Genomic DNA, 25,191 nt, shown 5'->3' on the forward strand with positions numbered 1-25,191 from the left:
TAATCATTAATCCCTACATGCACACCATTCATGGTACACACCATTCATGGTACACACCATTGCATGTCATTACATTAAAATGAACCAGTGGTTCCCCAACTTTTCACACGGTCCCTCTTCCATCATCGGGGAACATCCCACGCACATTTATTTTTTGCCATTTAAAAACTAAATTCCTGCAATTCTACACATTTTGTCATGGGGCAGATATACAGTGGGGCAAAAAAGTATTTAGTCAGCCACCAATTGTGCAAGTTCTCCCACTTAAAAGGATGATAGAGGCCTGTAATTTTCATCATATGTACACTTCAACTATGACAGACAAAATGAGAAAAAAAATCCAGAAAATCACATTGTAGGATTTTTTATGAATTTATTTGCAAATTATGGTGGAAAATAAGTATTTGGTCAATAACAAAAGTTTCTCTACTTTGTTATATACCCTTTGTTGGCAATGACAGAGGTCAAACGTTTTCTGTAAGTCTTCACGAGGTTTTCACACACTGTTGCTGGGTATTTTGGCCCATTCCTTGGTCCATGCAGATCTCCTCTAGAGCAGTGATGTTTTGGGGCTGTTGCTGGGCAACACAGACTTTCAACTCCCTCCAAAGATTTTCTATGGGGTTGAGATCTGGAGACTGGCAAGGCCACTCCAGGACCTTAAAATGCTTCTTACGAAGCCACTCCTTCATTGCCCGGGCGGTGTGTTTGGGATCATTGTCATGCTGAAAGACCCAGCCACGTTTCATCTTCAATGCCCTTGCTGATGGAAGGAGGTTTTCACTCAAAATCTCACGATACATGGCCACATTCATTCTTTCCTTTACACGGATCAGTCGTCCTGGTCCCTTTGCAGAAAAACAGCCCCAAAGCATGATGTTTCCACACCCATGCTTCACAGTAGGTATGGTGTTCTTTGGATGCAACTCAGAATTCTTTGTCCTCCAAACATGACGAGTTGAGTTTTTACCAAAAAGTTATATTTTGGTTTCATCTGACCATATGACATTCTCCCAATCTTCTTCTGGATCATCCAAATGCTCTCTAGCAAACTTCAGACGGGCCTGGACATGTACTGGCTTAAGCAGGGGGACACGTCTGGCACTGCAGGATTTGAGTCCCTGGCGGGATAGTGTGTTACTGATGGTAGGCTTTGTTACTTTGGTCCCAGCTCTCTGCAGGTCATTCACTAGGTCCCCCCGTGTGGTTCTGGGATTTTTGTTCACCGTTCTTGTGATCATTTTGAACCCCACGGGGTGAGATCTTGCGTGGAGCCCCAGATCGAGGGAGATTATCAGTGGTCTTGTATGTCTTCCATTTCCTAATAATTGCTCTGTTTGAGGTTGTGGACAGGTGTCTTTTATACTGATAACAAGTTCAAACAGGTGCCATTAATACAGGTAAAAAGTTACAGGTCTGTGAGAGCCAGAAATCTTGCTTGTTTGTAGGTGACCAAATACTTATTGTCCACCATAATTTGCAAATAAATTCATTAAATATCATACAAAGTGATTTTCAGGATTTTTTTTCTTCTAATTTTGTCTGTCATAGTTGAAGTGTACCTATGATGAAAATTACAGGCCTCTCATCTTTTTAAGTGGGAGAACTTGCACAATTGGTGGCTGACTAAATACTTTTTTGCCCCACTGTATATATTTTTTTTTAAGTTTTAAAGCTAACTTCCTGCAATTTTACACATTTTGCCATGAGTGAATCAAACATAACAAAATCAATGGGCTAAAAAACCTAGCTTAAAAACATTAGCTGACATGGACTAGTTGATCGGAACATTTCTTGGAAATAGCTCTCCAAGCAAGGTCTGCCATGACCAGAGGAAACCTGCTGATGCAATTTATTGTATTTTATATTTGTTTTAGTTGCTGCTAATTACCAACTAATGTTATAGCAGTGTAGAGGAGTCTCAGACCTAAACTAATCAAGATCATATGAAGTGTATGTTGTCTTAAAAAGGACTCATGTGATAAAGCAGCACGTTGATGTGTCCCAGCTGCAGGGCGTTAACAGTGGAGGTGCTGTGGTCCAGACTAGCCACAGCCAGGTCAGTGTTTCCATCAGCACCAGCCACACTGTCCTGGAGGTGCAGCTCATATTGATCACAGGGCATGGAGAACTCTGGAACACATTACCCTGGGTCAGCGCTTCATGATTTGTCTTCATTAACTATTTCCTACATAGATGGGATGGACAGTATACACCCTGAACTGTGATATGAATACCATCTAAATCATTCTTGATACTACATTACTGTATCCAATGACACAATTCAATACTTTTCTAGACACCCTTTTTTGTGACTATTGTCGTTACATCATTGGATTTGTAATTGCATAGAATGATATGCTTGACTGTATAGTGTAAGTTCAGACCCACCTGTGATCTTTCCCTGTCTGTTCTTCTGGACCTTCTATTGGATGGATGTGCCCACCAGCAGGTAGACATCACATGCAGGGCTCAGCAGGATGTTCTCTAGAATCAGCAGTTTCACCTCTGCTGCACCTACATTCTTTGTGAAGGTTAGATGTCATAGTTAAAGCACGGCGTACGAACGGCACATGCCATTTGCTACATCGAGAAACCAGACCAACTCCGTTGCAGTATGATTCGCACGCCATCAATAGCTACCAACCCTCAAAGGCACGCCTTTAATCAAATGTTTAATCTAAACTCTAGATCACATTTACTCCACACACAAAGGCATACAAAGCTCTCCCTCCATCTTCCTGATTCTTGCTTACAAGCAAAAACTATAACAGGAACAACCAGTGACACGCTCAATTCGGAAGTGGTCTAATGAAGCGAATGCTAAGCTACAGGACTGTTTTACTAGCACAGACTGGAATTAGTTCTGGGATTCATTCGATGGCATTAAGCAGTTTACCCCATCAGTTACCGGCTTCATTAATAACTGCATCGATGACAACGTCCCCACAGTCACTGTACATACATATCCCAACCAGAAGCCATGGATTACAGGCAACATCCGGACTGAGCTAAATGCTGGAGCTGCCACTTTCAAGGAGCGGGACACTAATCCGGACGCTGATAAGAAAGCCGGTGTGAGTAAGACCTTTAAACGGGTTAACATTCACAAGGCCACAGGGCCAGATGGATCGCCAGGACGCGTACTCGGAGCATGCGCTGACCAGCTAGCAAGTGTCTTCACTGACATTTTCAACCTCTCCCTGACCCAGTCTGTAATACCTACATGTTTCAAGCAGACCACCATCATCCTAAGGCTGGGCAATATGGCCTAAAAATCAGCTTGATTTTAAAAATGTATGGGCGATTCACAAGATATCTCCTATCTATACAGTGCATTCAGAAAGTATTCAGACCCCTTTGTCCACATTTTGTTACGTTACAGCCTTATTCTAAAATGGAGTCAATTGAGAATAAAAAAAGTAATAATAATCAACACACAATACCCCATAATGACAAAGCAAAAATAAGTTTGTAGAAATCTTTGCAAATTTAGGAAAAAAATCAAATTAAATTAAAATCAAATTAAATTTAATTCACCTTTACTGAAGAACCTTTGGCAGCAATTACAGCCTCAAGTCTTCTTGGATATGACGCAACAAGCTAGGCACACTTGTATTTGGGGAGTTTCTCCAATTCTTTTCTGCAGATCCTCTCATGCTCCGTCAGGTTGGAGGGGAGCTGCACAGCTTTTTTCAGGTCTCTCTGGAGATGTCCAAGTCCGGGCTCTAGCTGGCCCACTCAAGGACGTTCAGAGACCTGAATCCCCTCCTGCATTGTCTTAGCAGTGTACTGGGGGTCGTTGTCCTGTTGGAAGGTTAACCTTTGCCCCAGTCGGAGGTCCTGAGTGCTCTGGAGCAGGTTTTCATCAAGGATCTCTGTACTTTGCTCTGTTCATCTTTCCCTCGATCCTCACTACTCTCCCAGTCCCTGCCGCTGAAAACATCCCCACATCATTATGCTGCCACCACCATGCTCCACTGTAGGAATGGTGCCAGGTTTCCTCCAGACGTGACGCTTGGCATTCAGGCCAAAGAGTTCAATCTTGGTTTCATCAAACCAGAGAATCTTGTTTTGCATGGTCTGAGAGTCCTTTAGGTGCCTTTGGCAAACTCCAAGTGGGTTGTCATGTGCATTTTACTGAGGAGTGGCTTCTGTCTGGCCACTCTACCATAAAGGCCTAATTGGTGGAGTGCTGCAGAGATGGTTGTCGTTCTGGAAGGTTCTCCCATCTCCACAGAGGATCTCTGGAGCTCGGTCAGAGTGACCATCAGGTTTTTGGTCACATCCCTGACTAAGGCCCTTCTCCCCCGATTGCTCAGTTTGGCCGGGCGGCAAGCTCTAGGAAGAGTGTTGGTGGTTCCAAACTTCTTCCATTTAAGAATGATGAAGGCCACTGTGTTCTTGGGGACCTTCAATGCTGCAGAAATCTTTTGGTACCCTTCCGCAGATCTGTGCCTCGACATAATCCTGTCTCAGAGCACTATGGACAATTCCTTCGACCTGGCTTGGTTTTGGTTCTGACATGCACAGTCAACTATGGTACCTTATATGTGTGTGCCTTTCCAAATCATGTCCAATCAATTGAATTTACCACAGGTGGACTGCAATCAAAATGTAGAAACATCTCAAGGGTGATCATTGGAAACAGGTCTCATAAAGGATCGGAATAGTTATGTAAATTAGCTCTTTCAAATTAGTGTTTTTGTTTAGTTTTTTGCAAAATGATCTACAAAACTTTTTTCGCTTTGTCATTATGGGGTATTGTGTGTAGATTGAGAACATATTTTTATTTAATACATTTTAGAATAAGGCTGTAACATAACAAAATGTGGAAAAAGTTCAAGGGTCTGAATACTTTCCAAATGCACTGTTTATCTCGATTTTTAAAAACGTTCTAAATAAGCTTTGTTGCACAGTTACACTGCAGCTTCATATCTTGGCTGCCAGTTGAGGACTTGTGAGGTGTCTGTTTCTCAAACTAGACCCTCTACTGTACTTGTCCTCTTGCTCAGTTGTGCCTCCCACTCTATTCTGGTTAGAGCCAGTTTGCGCTGTTCTGTGAAGAGAGTAGTACACATCGTTGTACGAGAGCTTCAGTTTCTTGGCAATTTCTCAGATGGAATAGCCTTCATTTCTCAGAACAAGAATAGACTGACGAGATTCAGAAGAAAGTTATTTGTTTCTGGCCATGTTGAGCCTGTAATCGAACCCACAAATGCTGATGCTCCAGATACTCAACTAGTCTAAAAGGCCAGTTTTATTGCTTCTTTAATCAGAACAAACAGTTTTCAGCTGTGCTAACATAATTGCAAAAGGGTTTTCTAATGATCAATTAGCCTTTTAAAATAATCAACTTTCATTAACTAATACAACGTGCCATTGGAACACAGGAGTGATGGTTGCTGATAATGGGCATCTGTACGTCATTGTAGATATATAACAAATCAGCAGTTTCAAGCTACAATAGTCATTTACAACATTAATGTCTGCACTGTATTTCTGATCAATTTGATGTTATTTTAATGGACAACAAATTTGATTTCTTTCAAAAACAAGGGCATTTCTAAGTGATGCTAAACTTTTGAACGGTAGTGTATATGTATAGCTACCTCAATTACCTCGTACTGTATATAGCCATGTCATTTTTACTCGTTATTTACTGTGTATTTATTCCTCGTGTCACTATTTCTATTTGATCTAATCTTTACCTCTGCATTGTTGGAAATGGACCCATAAGTAAGCATTTCACCTTTACTCCAGACCTGTTGTCTACAAAGCATGTGACAAATACAATTTGATTTAGTCAACTTTGCAATCATATTTTGCATCATTACATTTACATTTCAGTCATTTAGCAGACACTTATCCGGAGCAACTTACAGTAGTAATTAAGGTTAAGTGCCTTGATCAAGGGCACGTTGGCAGATTATTTTCACCTAGTCGGTTCGGGCTTTCGAACCAGCAACCTTTCAGTTACTGGCCCAACACTCTTAACAACTAGGCTACCTATAATTGACTGTTCTACAACATTGCACAGTGGTACTGTCATCTCTGACTAATATTAGGTCCCTCTTTTGACCCTAGAGTTTTTTCATTTTCAGACGGGTGACCCCATAGCAAACCTGGCGACGGTCCAGATGGCTAGACCAACTCTACTAGCTGTGACATCACAGTAACGCAAGTCAGCCTGTTATTTATAGCCGTGTATACCCCTGGAGGGCTGCTGTCTGCCAGCCACGAGCTGAGATGATCGAAGGAAACTATTTTAAAAGGAGCTAAAGTTCTTCTACTCCTCTGATGTTCCTGTCCCTCGCTCCTAAAAATACATCTGATTGTGGTCCTTGAGCCAGTATTTGATTCTTAGCTATAGTATGATAATCCATCTCCACAGACTACTTCAAAAACAAGGTAAGAAATGTAGGAATTTATTAAACGGAAAACCTTATACAGAGATTCTTGTATTTTGGCCTTGAGCTTAGCCCGTTTTCAGTCCTGACAGCAAGATGAGATCTCCCTGTTTCCCTACTCTCTCCATCTCAGAGATGTAACCAGGTGTAAGTAGACTCAGAGAATTTAAGAAACCCTGAGGGAAGGAAAATGCATAACAAGCCTATTATTGACAGTGACAAACTGACATCTTACAATTAACCTAATATGTTGAACTTGTGATAAAATAATCTGAGGTTTATCATATGCTATCCTGGCACAAGGCAAATCATATATAAATGTATTGAAATAACCTGATAAATCACAGGTTAGATTGAATTTGTATTGGACTGCCATCCTTAAACCAGTTCTCGTTATAATTACATTGTTGACTAGCTACTTTAACGGTCACTCCCTACAGGCTTTTCTCCAGGGTTGAGTGCACGGCAACGTGGAGGAACTCACCGTAATGAGTTGTAGGAGTCAGGGAATCCATCCACGTCTGCATCTTTCACTATGGTCCAATCAAACACCAATCTCGCCAGAGCACTGAAGGTGTTTCCTGCACAATCAACAATTTGGGGGTTAAAGACATGGCTTAATACATGTGCCCATTGCTTGGGATTTGATTTAACGTACATAAAAATGTAGATGGCCCAATTTAGTTTAACTAAAAATATATATTATATGTGACATGCAAAACATTGTCTTGTGAATTTGATGTGAAGTGTTGAAAGGACAACCATTTACACTCGTAGGAATTGGCCTATATGGATTGGGCTAAATTGAAATGTTTCTTACAGAAGAAATATGAAAAGCATATGCACAACAATGGTAGCCATTGAAAGGGAACCGTTTGGATACTATGGTGAAATTATTAGACCAAAATGTGAGGACAACAGTTCATCTCACAAGAAAGAATCCAAACATTATACTGTTGAATTCATGTGCATTTTACTTTTACTCTACTGTTCACAGAATTTTGTGATAATGAAAATCCTTGAAAATGTGGGGTAGGTGCAACATAAGATGAAATAAATGACAAAGTGTGCAGTAAAGTCCTTTAAATGCACTTATGACTCCAAGAAGAGTCTTCAACAGCTTTCATGAGCTCTCCTGGCTGTGCCGTTGCGGAACTAAACCAAGCACAATTGTAATTATTTTGTTTGGAACACAACCCTGCATCCCCAACATCACACAATTACTGTTGTTGTTTACGCATATAAAGGATAAATCACTGTGGACAAGACTGAAAATAGAGCACACTAGTTTGACAAGTCCCTAAAGGTTGCAGTCACATAAGCCCAAACAAAACCAGCAATCCTCTCAAGACGATATTTTAGCTATTCTATTTGACAGATCTGAGCGTAGTACACATCAAGGCCAAAACAAACACCAAAATGCAATGCGCCTTTGGGGATGTCATCAAAGAGAATCAGGTTGTGGCGCCAGCTCATGTAAAAGAGTGTCTGTGCCTGGCCATAATGAAACCAGTGAGACAGAACAAACAGGGACATTAACTTCTGCCTCACGACATCACAATCATCACTACTGGAAAAGTCGTTAAACCCTTCTAGTGCACACAACAATGTGGATCTCTCTACGCATTTTACTGAAGCGGGTAGCACTTACAGTTGTTCTTATATCTCTGTAGAAACACTGCAATTTTATTAACATGTTGATACATAGCAATTGAGTAATTATATTGTCAAAAGAATACACAAGTGGAATCAGGAATTTATGATACAATGTTGATTCAATGTTATGAGTAATTAGTGTTACTACATAGGTAGTTGTTATGATGACAGCACATGCCGATGTAAAAGGTCTTTGTTGACCAAAAGGGAACCAATGACACAAACTGTCAAGTAAAACATAAGAGTGTATCCTTGGACACTCCCCCTCAGAGTCCAGTGCGTAGATCTTCAGTTCCAACGGTGAGTCCTCCAGGTGCAGCTCTCTGGTGGTGGACACTATCTGGATCTCACTGATTACGTCCACGATGGCATCACAGCACAGCACCTGTCCCCTTACTGAGGAGAGGGGAAACGAGTCACATACACAGGTACTGTATCAACATTTGAGACATCTACAGAACCAGAAGTGTATATTAAAGTCAGGAATCATCACACTGCCCTATCAGCAGAGGGAGCACACCCCCATCCACATCCACAGGGCTGCAGTGGAGAAGGTGAAAAGTTCCTCAGCGTCACTGACAAACTGAAATGGTCTACCCACACAGGGGATGCTGTAGAAATTTGGCTTGGCCACTAAGACCCTCAAACGTTTACAGATGCACAATTGAGAGCATCCTGTAGGGCTGTATCACCGCCTGCTACGGCAACTGCACCGCCCACAACCGTAGGGCTCTCCAGAGGGTGTTGCGGTCAGCCCAACGCATCACAGGGAGCACAATGCCTGCCCATCAGGACACCCAGTGTCACAGGAAGGCCGAAAAGATCAAGGACCTCACCCGCTATCGTCCAGGAGAGGTCAGTGCAGGTGCATCACAGCTGGGAGCGAGATACTGAAAAACAGACTGAAAAACAGGCCATCACTAGCCGGCCTCCACCCAGTCACTAGCCGGCCTCCACCCAGTCACTAACCGGCTACCATCCGGTTACGCATCCCTGCACCTTAGAGGCTGCTACCCTATGTACAGTTGAAGTCGGAAGTTTACATACAGCTTAGCCAAATACATTTAAACTCAACTCCTGACATTTAATCCGAGTAAAAGGTCCCTGTCTTAGGTCAGTTAGGATCACCACTGTATTTCCAAAATGTGAAATGTGAGAATAATAGTAGAGAGAATGATTTACTTCAGCTTTTTTTCTTTCATCAAATTCCCAGTGGGACAGAAGTTTACATATACTAATTGAGTGTTTGGTAGCATTGCCTTTAAATTGTTTAACTTGGGTCAAATGTTTTGAGTAGCCTTCCACAAGCTTCCCACAATAAGTTGGGTGAATGTTGTCCCATTCCTCCTGACAAAGCTGGTGAAACTGAGTCAGGTTTGTAGGCCTCCTTGCTCGCACACACTGTATGCTTGGGGTCATTGTCCATTTGGAAGACCCATCCCAACAAGCTTTAACTTCCTGACTGATGTCTTGAGATGTTGCTTCAATATATCCACATAATTTTACTTCCTCATGATGCCATCTATTTTGCACAAAGCACCCCCACAACACGATGCTGTCACCCCCATGCTTCACGGTTGGGATGGTGTTCTTCAGTTTGCAAGCCTCCCCATTTTTCCTCCAAACATAACGTTATGGCCAAACAATCCTATTTTTGTTTCATCAGACCAGAGGACATTTCTCCAAAAAGTATGATCTTTGTCCCCATGTGCAGTTGCAAACCATAGTCTAGCTTTTTTAAGGAGGTTTTGGAACAGTGGCTTCTTCCATGCTGAGCGGCCTTTCAGGTTATGTCGCTATAGGACTTTTTTTTACTGTGGAAATAGATACTTTTGTTCCTGTATCCGCCAGCATCTTCACAAGGTCCTTTGCTGTTGTTCTGAGATTGATTTGCACTTTTCAAGCAAAGAGGCACTGAGTTTGAAGGTAGGCCTTGAAATACATCCACAGGTACACCTCCAATTGACTCAAATGACGTCAATTAGCCTATCAGAAGCTTCTAAAGCCATGACATCATTTTTTGGAATTTTCCAAGCTGTTTAAAGGCACAGTCAACTTAGTGTATGTAAACTTCTGACCCACTGGAATTTTGATACAGTGAATTATAAGTGAAATAATCTGTCTGTAAACAATAGTTGGAAAAATGACTTGTGTCATGCACAAAGTAGATGTCCTAACCGACTTGCCAAAACTATAGTTTGTTAACAAGAAATTTGTGGAGTGGTTGAAAAACGAGTTTTAATGACTTCAACCTAAGTGTATGTAAACTTCTGACTTCAGCTGTAAATAGACATGAAAAACTAGTCACGTTAATAATGTTTACATAATGTTTTACCAATTTCATATGTATATACTGTATTCTAGTCAAGGCCATCCTATTCAACCTGTGCTGTACATACAGTGCCCTGCAAAAGTATTCATCCCCCTTGGCGTTATTCTTATTTTGTTTCATTACAACCTGTAGTTTAAATAGATTTTTATTTGGATTTCATGTAATAGACATACATAAAATAGTTCAAATTGGTGAAGTGAAAACAATTACTTGTTTCACAAAAGTATACAAAATTTAAAAAACTGAGAATTGGTGCGTGCATATGTATTCACCCCCTTTGCTATGAAGCCCCTAAATAAGATCTGGTGCAACCAATTACCTTCAGAAGTCACATAATTAGATAAATAAAGTCCACCTGTGTGCAATCTAAGTGTCACATGATCAGTCACATAATCTCAGTATACATATACATCTGTTCTGAAAGGCCCCAGAATCTGCAACACCACTAAGCAAGAGGCACCACCAAGCAAGCGGCACCATGAAGACTAAGGAGCTCTCCAAACAGGTCATGGACAAAGTTGTGGAGAAGTACAGATCAGGGTTGGGTTTTAAAAAATATCCAAAACTTTGAACATCCCACGGAGCACCATTAAATCCATTATTAAAAAATTTAAAGAATATGGCACCACAACAAACCGGCCAAGAGAGGGCCGCCCACCAAAACTCACGTACCAGGCAAGGAGGGAATGAATCAGAGAGGCAACAAAGACACCAAAGATAGCCCTGAAGGAGCTGCAAAGCTCCACAGCGGCGATTGGAGTATCTGTCCATAGGACCACTTTAAGCCATACACTACACAGAGCTGGGCTTTACAAAAGAGTGTCCAGAAAAACGCCATTGCTGTAGAATAAGCAAACACATTTGGTGTTCACCAAAAGGCATCTGGGAGACTCCCCAAACATATGGAAGAAGGTACTCTAGTCAGATGAGACTAAAATGTATATTTTTCGCCATCAAGGAAAACGCTATGTCTAGCACAAACCCAACACCTCTCATCACCCCAAGAACACCATCCCAACAGTGAAGCATGGTGGTGGCAGTATCATGCTGTGGGGATGCTTTTCTATCGGCAGGGACTGGGAAACTTGTCAGAATTGAAGGAATGGTGGATGCCCAAGGAATGATGGATGCAAGAATGGGCTGCCATCAGTCAGGATGTGGCCCAGAAGTTAATTGACAGCATGCCAGGGCGGATTGCAGAGGTCTTGAAAAAGAAGGGTCAACACTGCAAATATTGACTCTTTGCATCAAATTCATGTAATTGTCAATAAAAGCCTTTGACACTTATGAAATGCTTGTAATTATACTTCAGTATTCCATAGTAACATCTGACAAAAATATCTAAAGACACTGAAGCCGCAAACTTGGTGGAAATTAATATTTGTGTCATTCTCAAAACTTTTGGCCACGACTGTATGTGAACACCCCTTCAAATTAGTGTATTTGGCTATTTCAGCCACACTTGTTGCTGACAGGTGTATAAAATTGAGCACACAGCCATGTAATCTCCATAGACAAACAAACATTGGCAGTAAAATGACCTTATTGAAGAGCTCAGTGACTCAACGTGGTGCTGTCATAGTATGCCACCTTTCCAACAAGTCAGTTTGTCAAATCTCTGCCTGGCTAGAGCTGCCCCGGTCAACTGTAAGTGGTTTTATTGTGAAGTGTAAATGTCTAGGAGCAACAACGGCTCAACCGCAAAGTGGTAGGCCACACAAGCTTACAGGATGGGCCCGCCAAGTACTGAAGCACGTAGCACGTAAAAATAGTCTGTCCTCTGTTACAACACTTACAACCAATTTCCAAACTACCTCTTAAAGCAAAGTCAGCACAAGAACAGTTTGTCAGGAGCTTCATGAAATGAGTTTCCATGGCCAAGCAGCCGCGCACAAGCCTAAGATCACCATCTGGAATGCAAAGAATCAGCTTGAGTGGTGTAAAGCTTGCCGCCATTGGACTCTAGAGCAGAAACTCGTTCTTTGGAGTGAAGAATCACCTTTTTACCATCTGGCAGTCCGACAGAAGAATCTGTGTTTGGAGGATGCCAGAAGAACGCTACCTGCCTAAAAGCATAGTGCCAACTGTATCATTTGATGTTAGAGGAATAATGGTCTGGGGCTATTTTTCATGGTTCGGGCTAGGCCCCTTAGTTCCAGTGAAGGGAAATCTTAACACTACAGCATACAATGACATTCTAGACGATTGTGTGCTTCCACCTTTGTGGCAACAGTTTGGGGAAGGCTCTTTCCTGTTTCAGCATTACAATGCCCCCGTGCACAACGCGAGGTCCATTCAGAAATGGTTTATCGAGATTGGTGTGGAAGAACTTGACCGGCCTTCACAGAGCCCTGACCTTAACTCCATCGAACCCCTTTTAGATGAGTTGGAACACTGACTGCGAGCAAGGCCTAATCGCCCAACATCAGTGCCAGACCTCAGTAATGCTCGTTGCTGAATAGAAGCAAGTCCCCGCAGCAATGTTCCAATATCTAGTGGAAAGCCTTCCCAGAAAAGTGGAGGCTGTTATTTAATGCAAAGGGATGACCAACTCCATATTAATGCCCATGATTTTGGAATGAGATGTTTGACGAGCAAATTTATGAATGTTCTCAGCAAACATTGGAGATTAAATATAATTCACGTTGTCAACAATCTAAGCCAACCCTGTCTGTTTTGCCCCATAGTTGCTTACGTGTCTGTTTTGATGCTAAACACCCAACCCGTCTATAGCATTGGAGTAAACCGCTGATTTACACTATTACACAATGCCGTAAACCAGTGTTCTTCATTCCTTTTACTGGGCCCACAGGGATGTACTTTTTTGTTCTAACCTAGCACTACCAATCCTGATTCAGCTAATCAAGGGAAATGTTTCAACATATAGTTAATAGGGCTGACTTGTGCACTACACTGAGTAGATTGTCTGCTGAAGCCGTTAGGCTAAATCACCTCAACTTTCATTTACCGAAGCATAATAAGTCCTTATCATTAAGAGTTTAGAGAATCTATACAGCTCTTATCTCAACCATCATGAACTAGTTGATGAGCAAGTAGTGGCACTTTACCCTTTCATGTTAGCCTCATATCATGCTGCTTCAAAAAGGCCACAAAGGCTATTTGACCAAAAGCTTACCCACAATAAACTGACATTTGCATTGACACCAAGTAAGCAGATGTTCTCTCTTCATCCAAGCAGGTACTCTACTCCAGTGGTTCCCAACTTTTTTTTGTTGCTCTGCACAGAGTACCCCTGATGTACCCCCTCATGTGAATTTTACCAGTAAGTCTGTGGTTTCATGAGTCTTCAAGTATCCCCTGTGGATAGGCGAAGTACCCCCAGGGGTCCTACTACACCTGGTTAGAAACCCCTGCTCTACTCACCGACATCCTCAGCCAGTATGATGCTGGTGAGTCTGGAGGAATGTGTGGAGCAGGCCTGGAGAACAGCTCTCTGGGAACACTGTCTGCTGAGGTCAGCCTCTACAGCCTCGATGCTGGCCACCTCTGGTCTGGTGGAAGACCTGGAGGTACGAAAGGTACTGTATTCAGACACTCTGGGGAGAAAATAAGTGTATAGATAAATACTTATATTTATTCAAAACAAACACATTTTGCTTCATCTGGTTGCTTTCTGTCCTCTTCAGCAAAACCTGGTGAGCATAAATCGGTCTAATAAATCAGATTTTGCCCAATGACATGTTGGAAGCTGTTATCTAATGACAGGAAAGAATACAAATCTGTTTTGACAGGAAATGTATATGATTGATTAGGCACAGATTCTAAAATGAAAGGCATAAAGTTGATTGAGTATTTATAAACTTGTACCATCAGCTCTTGTACCGTCAGCTTTAAGTCACTCAAATATTACACAAATAAACATTAGACATGGAAAAAAGTATAGAATTTAAAGAAAATTAGCTTTAACCCGCAAAATGTTCTCTGCACCACATAGGCAAAATGTGTAGAATTGCAGGAAATAAGCTGGGGGGGTTCTCCAATGTAGGAAGGGGGGCCATACCGGACTGGTTATAGCGTTAATAGAGAACTTCACTTTCCATGAAACAAAATCTTTCTGATTTCAGATTTACTTGACTATACGCCACAATGTAACAGGTCATGTTGCAACGCGTCCCACACGACCTATGAGTAAGATATGAAAGACGATACCTGCGTGGACCAAGCAATACAGTTGTCTGTTTCCTAGCGGTAATCTTTTTTAAAAATTTTTTTTACAGATATTCACCTACCATCTGTAACAGCCTTCAGTTGCTTCCAATGTGAAGTTTATTCTGGTGCTTCGGGCAAGTGGTAATAACACGTTGGGGATATTCAACTTTGACGAGGCACTTGTGGTGTGAATTTAACTTGATATTAACAAAAACACTGATAGCGTATTCAGCGCAAAAATCGCGATTTCCGACAGCCAGATAGATTGCAGGTACTGCTATTATCAATATATAAAAAAATACAAAATAAAATATGTTAGAGGTTATAGCCAACTAGCCTACAGTGCAATAATTGAATATTTCTTCCATCCTCAATTATCCTAACGTTTCCGACAGTGATCAACACCGGGTAACCTAATCGTTACAACGAATTAACATGACTACTGTAACCATTTCCTTCATCAAACATTCGAACCATTGATAGTTACCTTAGTTTCAATTTCTGACAATAACGGAGAGCGGCAGCCACATAACTTTTTGGAGTATCTGTCCATAGGACCACTTTAAGCCATACACTACACAGAGCTGGGCTTTACAAAAGAGTGTCCAGAAAAACGCCATTGCTGTAGAATAAGCAAACACATTTGGTGTTCACCAAAAGGCATCTGGGAGACTCCCCAAACATATGGAAGAAGGTACTCTAGTCAGATGAGACTAAAATGTATATTTTTCGCCATCAAGGAAAACGCTATGTCTAGCACAAACCCAACACCTCTCATCACCCCAAGAACACCATCCCAACAGTGAAGCATGGTGGTGGCAGTATCATGCTGTGGGGATGCTTTTCTATCGGCAGGGACTGGGAAACTTGTCAGAATTGAAGGAATGGTGGATGCCCAAGGAATGATGGATGCAAGAATGGGCTGCCATCAGTCAGGATGTGGCCCAGAAGTTAATTGACAGCATGCCAGGGCGGATTGCAGAGGTCTTGAAAAAGAAGGGTCAACACTGCAAATATTGACTCTTTGCATCAAATTCATGTAATTGTCAATAAAAGCCTTTGACACTTATGAAATGCTTGTAATTATACTTCAGTATTCCATAGTAACATCTGACAAAAATATCTAAAGACACTGAAGCCGCAAACTTGGTGGAAATTAATATTTGTGTCATTCTCAAAACTTTTGGCCACGACTGTATGTGAACACCCCTTCAAATTAGTGTATTTGGCTATTTCAGCCACACTTGTTGCTGACAGGTGTATAAAATTGAGCACACAGCCATGCAATCTCCATAGACAAACAAACATTGGCAGTAAAATGACCTTATTGAAGAGCTCAGTGACTCAACGTGGTGCTGTCATAGTATGCCACCTTTCCAACAAGTCAGTTTGTCAAATCTCTGCCTGGCTAGAGCTGCCCCGGTCAACTGTAAGTGGTTTTATTGTGAAGTGTAAATGTCTAGGAGCAACAACGGCTCAACCGCAAAGTGGTAGGCCACACAAGCTTACAGGATGGGCCCGCCAAGTACTGAAGCACGTAGCACGTAAAAATAGTCTGTCCTCTGTTACAACACTTACAACCAATTTCCAAACTACCTCTTAAAGCAAAGTCAGCACAAGAACAGTTTGTCAGGAGCTTCATGAAATGAGTTTCCATGGCCAAGCAGCCGCGCACAAGCCTAAGATCACCATCTGGAATGCAAAGAATCAGCTTGAGTGGTGTAAAGCTTGCCGCCATTGGACTCTAGAGCAGAAACTCGTTCTTTGGAGTGAAGAATCACCTTTTTACCATCTGGCAGTCCGACAGAAGAATCTGTGTTTGGAGGATGCCAGAAGAACGCTACCTGCCTAAAAGCATAGTGCCAACTGTATCATTTGATGTTAGAGGAATAATGGTCTGGGGCTATTTTTCATGGTTCGGGCTAGGCCCCTTAGTTCCAGTGAAGGGAAATCTTAACACTACAGCATACAATGACATTCTAGACGATTGTGTGCTTCCACCTTTGTGGCAACAGTTTGGGGAAGGCTCTTTCCTGTTTCAGCATTACAATGCCCCCGTGCACAACGCGAGGTCCATTCAGAAATGGTTTATCGAGATTGGTGTGGAAGAACTTGACCGGCCTTCACAGAGCCCTGACCTTAACTCCATCGAACCCCTTTTAGATGAGTTGGAACACTGACTGCGAGCAAGGCCTAATCGCCCAACATCAGTGCCAGACCTCAGTAATGCTCGTTGCTGAATAGAAGCAAGTCCCCGCAGCAATGTTCCAATATCTAGTGGAAAGCCTTCCCAGAAAAGTGGAGGCTGTTATTTAATGCAAAGGGATGACCAACTCCATATTAATGCCCATGATTTTGGAATGAGATGTTTGACGAGCAAATTTATGAATGTTCTCAGCAAACATTGGAGATTAAATATAATTCACGTTGTCAACAATCTAAGCCAACCCTGTCTGTTTTGCCCCATAGTTGCTTACGTGTCTGTTTTGATGCTAAACACCCAACCCGTCTATAGCATTGGAGTAAACCGCTGATTTACACTATTACACAATGCCGTAAACCAGTGTTCTTCATTCCTTTTACTGGGCCCACAGGGATGTACTTTTTTGTTCTAACCTAGCACTACCAATCCTGATTCAGCTAATCAAGGGAAATGTTTCAACATATAGTTAATAGGGCTGACTTGTGCACTACACTGAGTAGATTGTCTGCTGAAGCCGTTAGGCTAAATCACCTCAACTTTCATTTACCGAAGCATAACAAGTCCTTATCATTAAGAGTTTAGAGAATCTATACAGCTCTTATCTCAACCATCATGAACTAGTTGATGAGCAAGTAGTGGCACTTTACCCTTTCATGTTAGCCTCATATCATGCTGCTTCAAAAAGGCCACAAAGGCTATTTGACCAAAAGCTTACCCACAATAAACTGACATTTGCATTGACACCAAGTAAGCAGATGTTCTCTCTTCATCCAAGCAGGTACTCTACTCCAGTGGTTCCCAACTTTTTTTTGTTGCTCTGCACAGAGTACCCCTGATGTACCCCCTCATGTGAATTTTACCAGTAAGTCTGTGGTTTCATGAGTCTTCAAGTATCCCCTGTGGATAGGCGAAGTACCCCCAGGGGTCCTACTACACCTGGTTAGAAACCCCTGCTCTACTCACCGACATCCTCAGCCAGTATGATGCTGGTGAGTCTGGAGGAATGTGTGGAGCAGGCCTGGAGAACAGCTCTCTGGGAACACTGTCTGCTGAGGTCAGCCTCTACAGCCTCGATGCTGGCCACCTCTGGTCTGGTGGAAGACCTGGAGGTACGAAAGGTACTGTATTCAGACACTCTGGGGAGAAAATAAGTGTATAGATAAATACTTATATTTATTCAAAACAAACACATTTTGCTTCATCTGGTTGCTTTCTGTCCTCTTCAGCAAAACCTGGTGAGCATAAATCGGTCTAATAAATCAGATTTTGCCCAATGACATGTTGGAAGCTGTTATCTAATGACAGGAAAGAATACAAATCTGTTTTGACAGGAAATGTATATGATTGATTAGGCACAGATTCTAAAATGAAAGGCATAAAGTTGATTGAGTATTTATAAACTTGTACCATCAGCTCTTGTACCGTCAGCTTTAAGTCACTCAAATATTACACAAATAAACATTAGACATGGAAAAAAGTATAGAATTTAAAGAAAATTAGCTTTAACCCGCAAAATGTTCTCTGCACCACATAGGCAAAATGTGTAGAATTGCAGGAAATAAGCTGGGGGGGTTCTCCAATGTAGGAAGGGGGGCCATACCGGACTGGTTATAGCGTTAATAGAGAACTTCACTTTCCATGAAACAAAATCTTTCTGATTTCAGATTTACTTGACTATACGCCACAATGTAACAGGTCATGTTGCAACGCGTCCCACACGACCTATGAGTAAGATATGAAAGACGATACCTGCGTGGACCAAGCAATACAGTTGTCTGTTTCCTAGCGGTAATCTTTTTTAAAATTTTTTTTTACAGATATTCACCTACCATCTGTAACAGCCTTCAGTTGCTTCCAATGTGAAGTTTATTCTGGTGCTTCGGGCAAGTGGTAATAACACGTTGGGGATATTCAACTTTGACGAGGCACTTGTGGTGTGAATTTAACTTGATATTAACAAAAACACTGATAGCGTATTCAGCGCAAAAATCGCGATTTCCGACAGCCAGATAGATTGCAGGTACTGCTATTATCAATATATAAAAAAATACAAAATAAAATATGTTAGAGGTTATAGCCAACTAGCCTACAGTGCAATAATTGAATATTTCTTCCATCCTCAATTATCCTAACGTTTCCGACAGTGATCAACACCGGGTAACCTAATCGTTACAACGAATTAACATGACTACTGTAACCATTTCCTTCATCAAACATTCGAACCATTGATAGTTACCTTAGTTTCAATTTCTGACAATAACGGAGAGCGGCAGCCACATAACTTTGATACTTTCGCCGGTTCCTAAAAATGTACGCCTTCAATTCAAATACCCTTCAAATATCTTGGAGAGAATATATAGCAGACCTTCCCCTACTATCTAAGTTTAGGATAAAAAGTAATTTCAACAAAAATTATGTAGAAATACCCGCCTTTACAAATAATTAGAGCTGCAGCGTGCATGCTGGCTGGGTGTCAGTTGACGTCATTTACAAAGTAAAGTAGTGGATGTGATGCGAGGATGACGCTTTGTTAAAGATGCAGTAGTGCTCAGCTTTTAGCCCACCAGCAACATGCAGCGACCTACAGTATGTATCATTACCACCACAACTGGCACATACTTCATATATTTTGTCATTTCCTACTCCCTATATATAGCCATGTTATTTTCACTCGTTCTTTTAATTCGTTATTCACTGTGTATTTATTCCTCGTGTCACAATTGTTTTAGTACATGTTTTATTATTTACCTTATCTTTAACTCAGCATTGTTGGAAATGGACCTGTAAGTAAGCATTTTCCTCTTAGTCTACACCTGTTATACAGGAAGCAAGTGTCAAATAAAATTGGATTTGACTATACAGCTGAGCCACCTATTGAGGGAGAGCTCAATCAGTTTGATCATCAGGTGAATTATGGATGTTTGTTATAACAACAGGGCTATAATGTACACACCTGTACATTTTGGGATGACTGGGATGGGTTACCATATCCCTAGTGTAGCCAATCTCAAGATATTCAACTACTGGTAGTCTGATACATAGAGTTCTACTGATACAAGCAATTATAGTGTGGTTTCAAAACACAGATTGTACTCATGTCTGTTTCTCTTTGACCCCAGACTTCTGAGGATCACCGTACAGCATTAGTTAGTGAGTAGTGAACGACTGTCAGTAACCCAATTATTCCTCTAACTACCAGCCTCTCTGTCTCTATTTCTCACCAGTCACCACCAGCAGAGGACTGAGTTAAGTACATGCATGTCCTATGGATTACCCATTTATATTAATTAGTGCCAATCTAAACCATGGCGTTAGTTGACACTGAAATGGGAACATAATATAGCTGGCCCCAACCACTTACGACTAGACGAGTTAAGTAAATTAGCTGGGAGCCAGAGAGGACGACTCATAATAATAATAATAATACATAAGACGAACTGTTTCGGCTGGGAAGCATGCGGAGGCCTTTAAGAGGTCTGTGTTTGATCTTATTGAACTATTTGCTCCAGTGGTGGCTGGTGGCACCTTCATTGGGGTGGCAGGGTAGCCTACTGGTTAGAGCGTTGGACTAGTAACCGAAAGGTTGCAAATTCAAAGTTGTTCTGCCCCTGAACAGGCAGTTAACCCACTGTTCCTAGGCCGCCATTGAAAATAAGAATTTGTTCTTAACTGACTTGCCTAGTTAAATAAAGTTTTTTTTTTTTTTTTTTTTAAACAAGGACTAAAATAGCACTTTTCAAGGACCCAAAACAGACCGAATAAAGAGAGGGGTGGGCTCAAGGAAGGTGTATGGGGAGGGTTTGGATACGAACCCGGTTTAGGATAAGGGGCAGATTGGGTTCAGAATACGAACCTGATTTAAGGTGGCCTGCTGGGGTGGAACAGAGTGGGCATGTGGATTGGTAGTGGAGAAGAACTACCTGCCCTCCAGGACACCTACACCACCCGATGTTACAGGAAGGCCATAAAGATCATCAAGGATCATCAACCACCCGAGCCACTGCCTGTTCACCCCGCTATCATCCAGAAGGCGAGGTCAGTACAGGTGCATCAAAGCTGGGACCGAGAGACTGAAAAACAGCTTCTATCTCAAGGCCATCAGACTGTTAAACAGCCACCACTAACATTGAGTGGCTGCTGCCAACACACTGACACTGACACTGACTCAACTCCAGCCACTTTAATAATGGGAAATGATGTAAATATATCACTAGCCACTTTAAACAATGCTACCTTATATAATGTTACTTACCCTACATTATTCATCTCATATGCATACGTATATACTGTACTCTATATCATCGACTGCATCCTTATGTGATACATGTATCACTAGCCACTTTAACTATGCCACTTTGTTTACATACTCACCTCATGTATATACTGTACTCGATACCATCTACTGTATCCTGCCTATGCTGCTCTGTACCATCACTCATTCATATATCCTTATGAACATATACTTTATCCCCTTACACTGTGTATAAGACAGTAGTTTTGGAATTGTTAGTTAGATTACTTGTTGGTTATTACTGCATTGTCGGAACTAGAAGCACAAGCATTTCGCTACACTCGCATTAACATCTGCTAACCATGTGTATGTGACAAATACAATTTGATTTGATTTGAAGTGAATGGACTGGAGACCGTTCCAGCCATTACTATGAGCCCATACTCCCCAATTAAGGTGCCACCAGCCACCACTGGAGCAAATACTTCAGGAAGATCAAACACAGACCTCTTAAAGGCGTCCGCATGCTTCCCAGCCGAAACAGTTCAGAAGAGTTTGTGCATATATCACGATGACATTTTGTGACGTTTTTGTTAGTTTTGGATTTCGGTAAGGGTTTTTTCGGCAGTTCGGGCAGACTAAACATTTGTAAAATAGCTTAAAGTCTGGGTAGGATGGGTGGGAGGTAACACAATAGGTATGTCTGCAAGAATACAAGGAGAGTGTAGTCTTTTGACCTTTTATTGAAACAGGTTTGTTGGTCTTTTGTAGGCTTCAAATGATGAGAAATGTCACCGCTGATGAATGATGGTGTGTCTAGGAACAAACAGAGGAAGCAATCACTTAACATCAAGGTATAAAGGTTAAATCAGCACTATTAAGTCAGGAGGTAACGAGAAACAATACAAAAGGATAACTTTGCCTTGGCCGCCACACTGCATTCATACGTTAATCATTGTCAATGAACGCAGCTCTGCGTTGGGTACCTGTTGGTTTGCCACATCAGCCTGCCTCTCTCGTACCGGACACTTCCAGTCTCCAGCAACATGGGCACCCCTACAGTTGACACACACAACTTTTCCCACCGAAACTACACAATCCTCTGTCCCATGCCCTACTGCACACTTTCTACATCTTGGAATCTCCCTCCAAACACACTTCTGTGACATGACCATAAACGTGGCACCAAAAACACAGCAGTAGATTCGGCACAAAAGCTCTAACAGGATAACTGATATATCCTAACATGACTTTGTTGGGTAAAGACTGATTCAGCACTTAAAAGGACAGACTGTGACACCTCTGTTTCACCACACTCCCCACCTAGCCTGTGTCACACCAAACGATGGGAGTCACAAACACCGGGAATCTTTCATTTCAATTGCTCGACCTTCACACTTAACGCAACCTGAGAAATCACTCCTTTCAATGGTGCCTTATTCCTAAGAGCAAGGTAAGAAACAGATCTTGACCGAGTTGCGTGGCATGGAAACAAACATCACAAGTCCACTTCAGGTTACCTTCGGGTTACCTTCCATGTCCATCGATGCAAGGCTCGTGCTCTGAGCTCCTCGCAACACCTTCCACCTCACTTAAATCTCCCTCATTCACTTCCATTTCACCTCCAGAGCTCGGTCTGGTGGACATCTCACTCTGTTTGTACTTGATCCCAGTCTTCTTCGACACACCATCTCCACTTTTAATCGCCATCTTCATCAAATTAAGATTCCGTCTCTTCTTCAATTCTCTTCTTCCTCTTCCATTCCTCCTCTGAAATCCATCTTTCCTTGTTCCTGTCCAAATGTTCCTCTTCTTCCAGATTTGCTAGCGGCCCTATGGCATGCCGACTTAACTCCATCTCCCTAGTCAGTCAGCTGACCGTCCATCAATTCCGGGACAGGGTTCACGTCTGGAAGCATGCTTTTGACTGCACCTACACTATTGACCCTTGGCACTCACATCTGTAACCATTAAGTGCTTTGAAAGGCTGGTCATGGCTCACATCAATACCATCGTCTAAGAAACCCTAGACCCACTCCAATTTGCATACCGCCCCAACAGATCCACAGATGATGCAGTCTCTATTGCACTCCACACTGTCCTTTGCCACCTGGACAAAAGGAACACCTCTGTGAGAATGCTATTCATTGACTACAGAGTTCAACACCACAGTGCCCTCAAAGCTAATCAATAAGCTAAGGACCCTGGGACTCAACACCCCCCTCTGCAACTGGATCTTGGACTTCCTGACGGGCCGCCCCCAGGTGGTAAGGGTAGGTAACAACACATCCGCAACGCTGATCCTCAACACGGGGGCCCCTTAGGGGTGCGTGCTCAGCCCCCTCCTGTATTCCCTCTTCACTCATGACTGCACGGCCAGGCACGACTCCAAACCATCATTACATTTGCCGATGACACAACAGTGGTAGGCCTGATCACCGATAACAAACAGACAGCTTATAGGGACAGCCTATAGGGAGGAGGTCAGCTACCTGGCCTTGTGGTGCCAGGACAACAACCTCTCTCTCAACGTGATCAAGACAAAGGAGATGATTGTGGACTACAGGAAAAAGAGGACCGAGCACGCCCCATTCTCATCGACGGGGCTGCAGTGGAGCAGGGTGAGAGCTTCAAGTTCCTTGGTGTCCACATCACCAACAAACTAACATGGTCCAAGCACACTATGACAGTCGTGAAGAGGGCACGACAAAACCTATTCCCCCTCAGGAGAATGAAAAGATTTGGCATGGGTCCTCAGATCCTCAAAAGGTTCTACAGATGCACCATCGAGAGAATCCTGACTGGCTACATCACTGCCTGGTATGGCAACTGCTCGGCCTCTGACTGCAAGGCACTACAGAGGGTAGTGCGAACGGCCCAGTACATCAATGGGGCCAAGATTCCTGCCATCCAGGACCTCTAGACCAGACGGTGTCAGAGGAAGGCCCTGCAAATTGTCAAAGACTCCAGCCACCCTAGTCATAGACTGTTCTCTCTGCTACCACACGGCAAGCGGAACCGGAGGGCCAAGTCTAGGACCAAGAGGCTTCTAAACTTTAATTAACTCTACCTACATGTACATACTACCTCAACTAACCGGTGCCCCCTCACACAGACTCTGTACCGGTACCCCCTGTATATATTGTTATTTTTTACTGCTCCTCTTTAATTACAGTGCCTTGCGAAAGTATTCGGCCCCCTTGAACTTTGCGACCTTTTGCCACATTTCAGGCTTCAAACATAAAGATATAAAACTGTATTTTTTTGGTGAAGAATCAACAACAAGTGGGACACAATCATGAAGTGGAACGACATTTATTGGATATTTCTAACTTTTTTAACAAATCAAAAACTGAAAAATTGGGCGTGCAAAATTATTCAGCCCCCTTAAGTTAATACTTTGTAGCGCCACCTTTTGCTGCGATTACAGCTGTAAGTCGCTTGGGGTATGTCTCTATCAGTTTTGCACATCGAGAGACTGACATTTTTTCCCATTCCTCCTTGCAAAACAGCTTGAGCTCAGTGAGGTTGGATGGAGAGCATTTGTGAACAGCAGTTTTCAGTTCTTTCCACAGATTCTCGATTGGATTCAGGTCTGGACTTTGACTTGGCCATTCTAACACCTGGATATGTTTATTTTTGAACCATTCCATTGTAGATTTTGCTTTATGTTTTGGATCATTGTCTTGTTGGAAGACAAATCTCCGTCCCAGTCTCAGGTCTTTTGCAGACTCCATCAGGTTTTCTTCCAGAATGGTCCTGTATTTGGCTCCATCCATCTTCCCATCAATTTTAACCATCTTCCCTGTCCCTGCTGAAGAAAAGCAGGCCCAAACCATGATGCTGCCACCACCATGTTTGACAGTGGGGATGGTGTGTTCAGCTAAGTTGCTTTTACGCCAAACATAACGTTTTGCATTGTTTGCCAAAAAGTTCAATTTTGGTTTCATCTGACCAGAGCACTTTCTTCCACATGTTTGGTGTGTCTCCCAGGTGGCTTGTGGCAAACTTTAAACGACACTTTTTATGGATATCTTTAAGAAATGGCTTTCTTCTTGCGACTCTTCCATAAAGGCCAGATTTGTGCAATATACGACTCACTGTTTGTTGTCCTATGGATAGAGTCTCCCACCTCAGCTGTAGATCTCTGCAGTTCATCCAGAGTGATCATGGGCCTCTTGGCTGCATC

General features: G+C 42.4%; 1 pseudogene; it reads right to left on the minus strand.

The window, feature by feature from the left end:
- LOC110491123 overlaps positions 1-22,712 on the minus strand; it is a 54,602-nt pseudogene extending 31,890 nt beyond the window's left edge.
- Between the last annotated feature and the right edge of the window lie 2,479 nt (positions 22,713-25,191).

The sequence above is a fragment of the Oncorhynchus mykiss genome, chromosome 16 (genome assembly GCF_013265735.2).
Source record: "Oncorhynchus mykiss isolate Arlee chromosome 16, USDA_OmykA_1.1, whole genome shotgun sequence".
NCBI classification, from domain to species: Eukaryota; Metazoa; Chordata; class Actinopteri; order Salmoniformes; family Salmonidae; genus Oncorhynchus; species Oncorhynchus mykiss.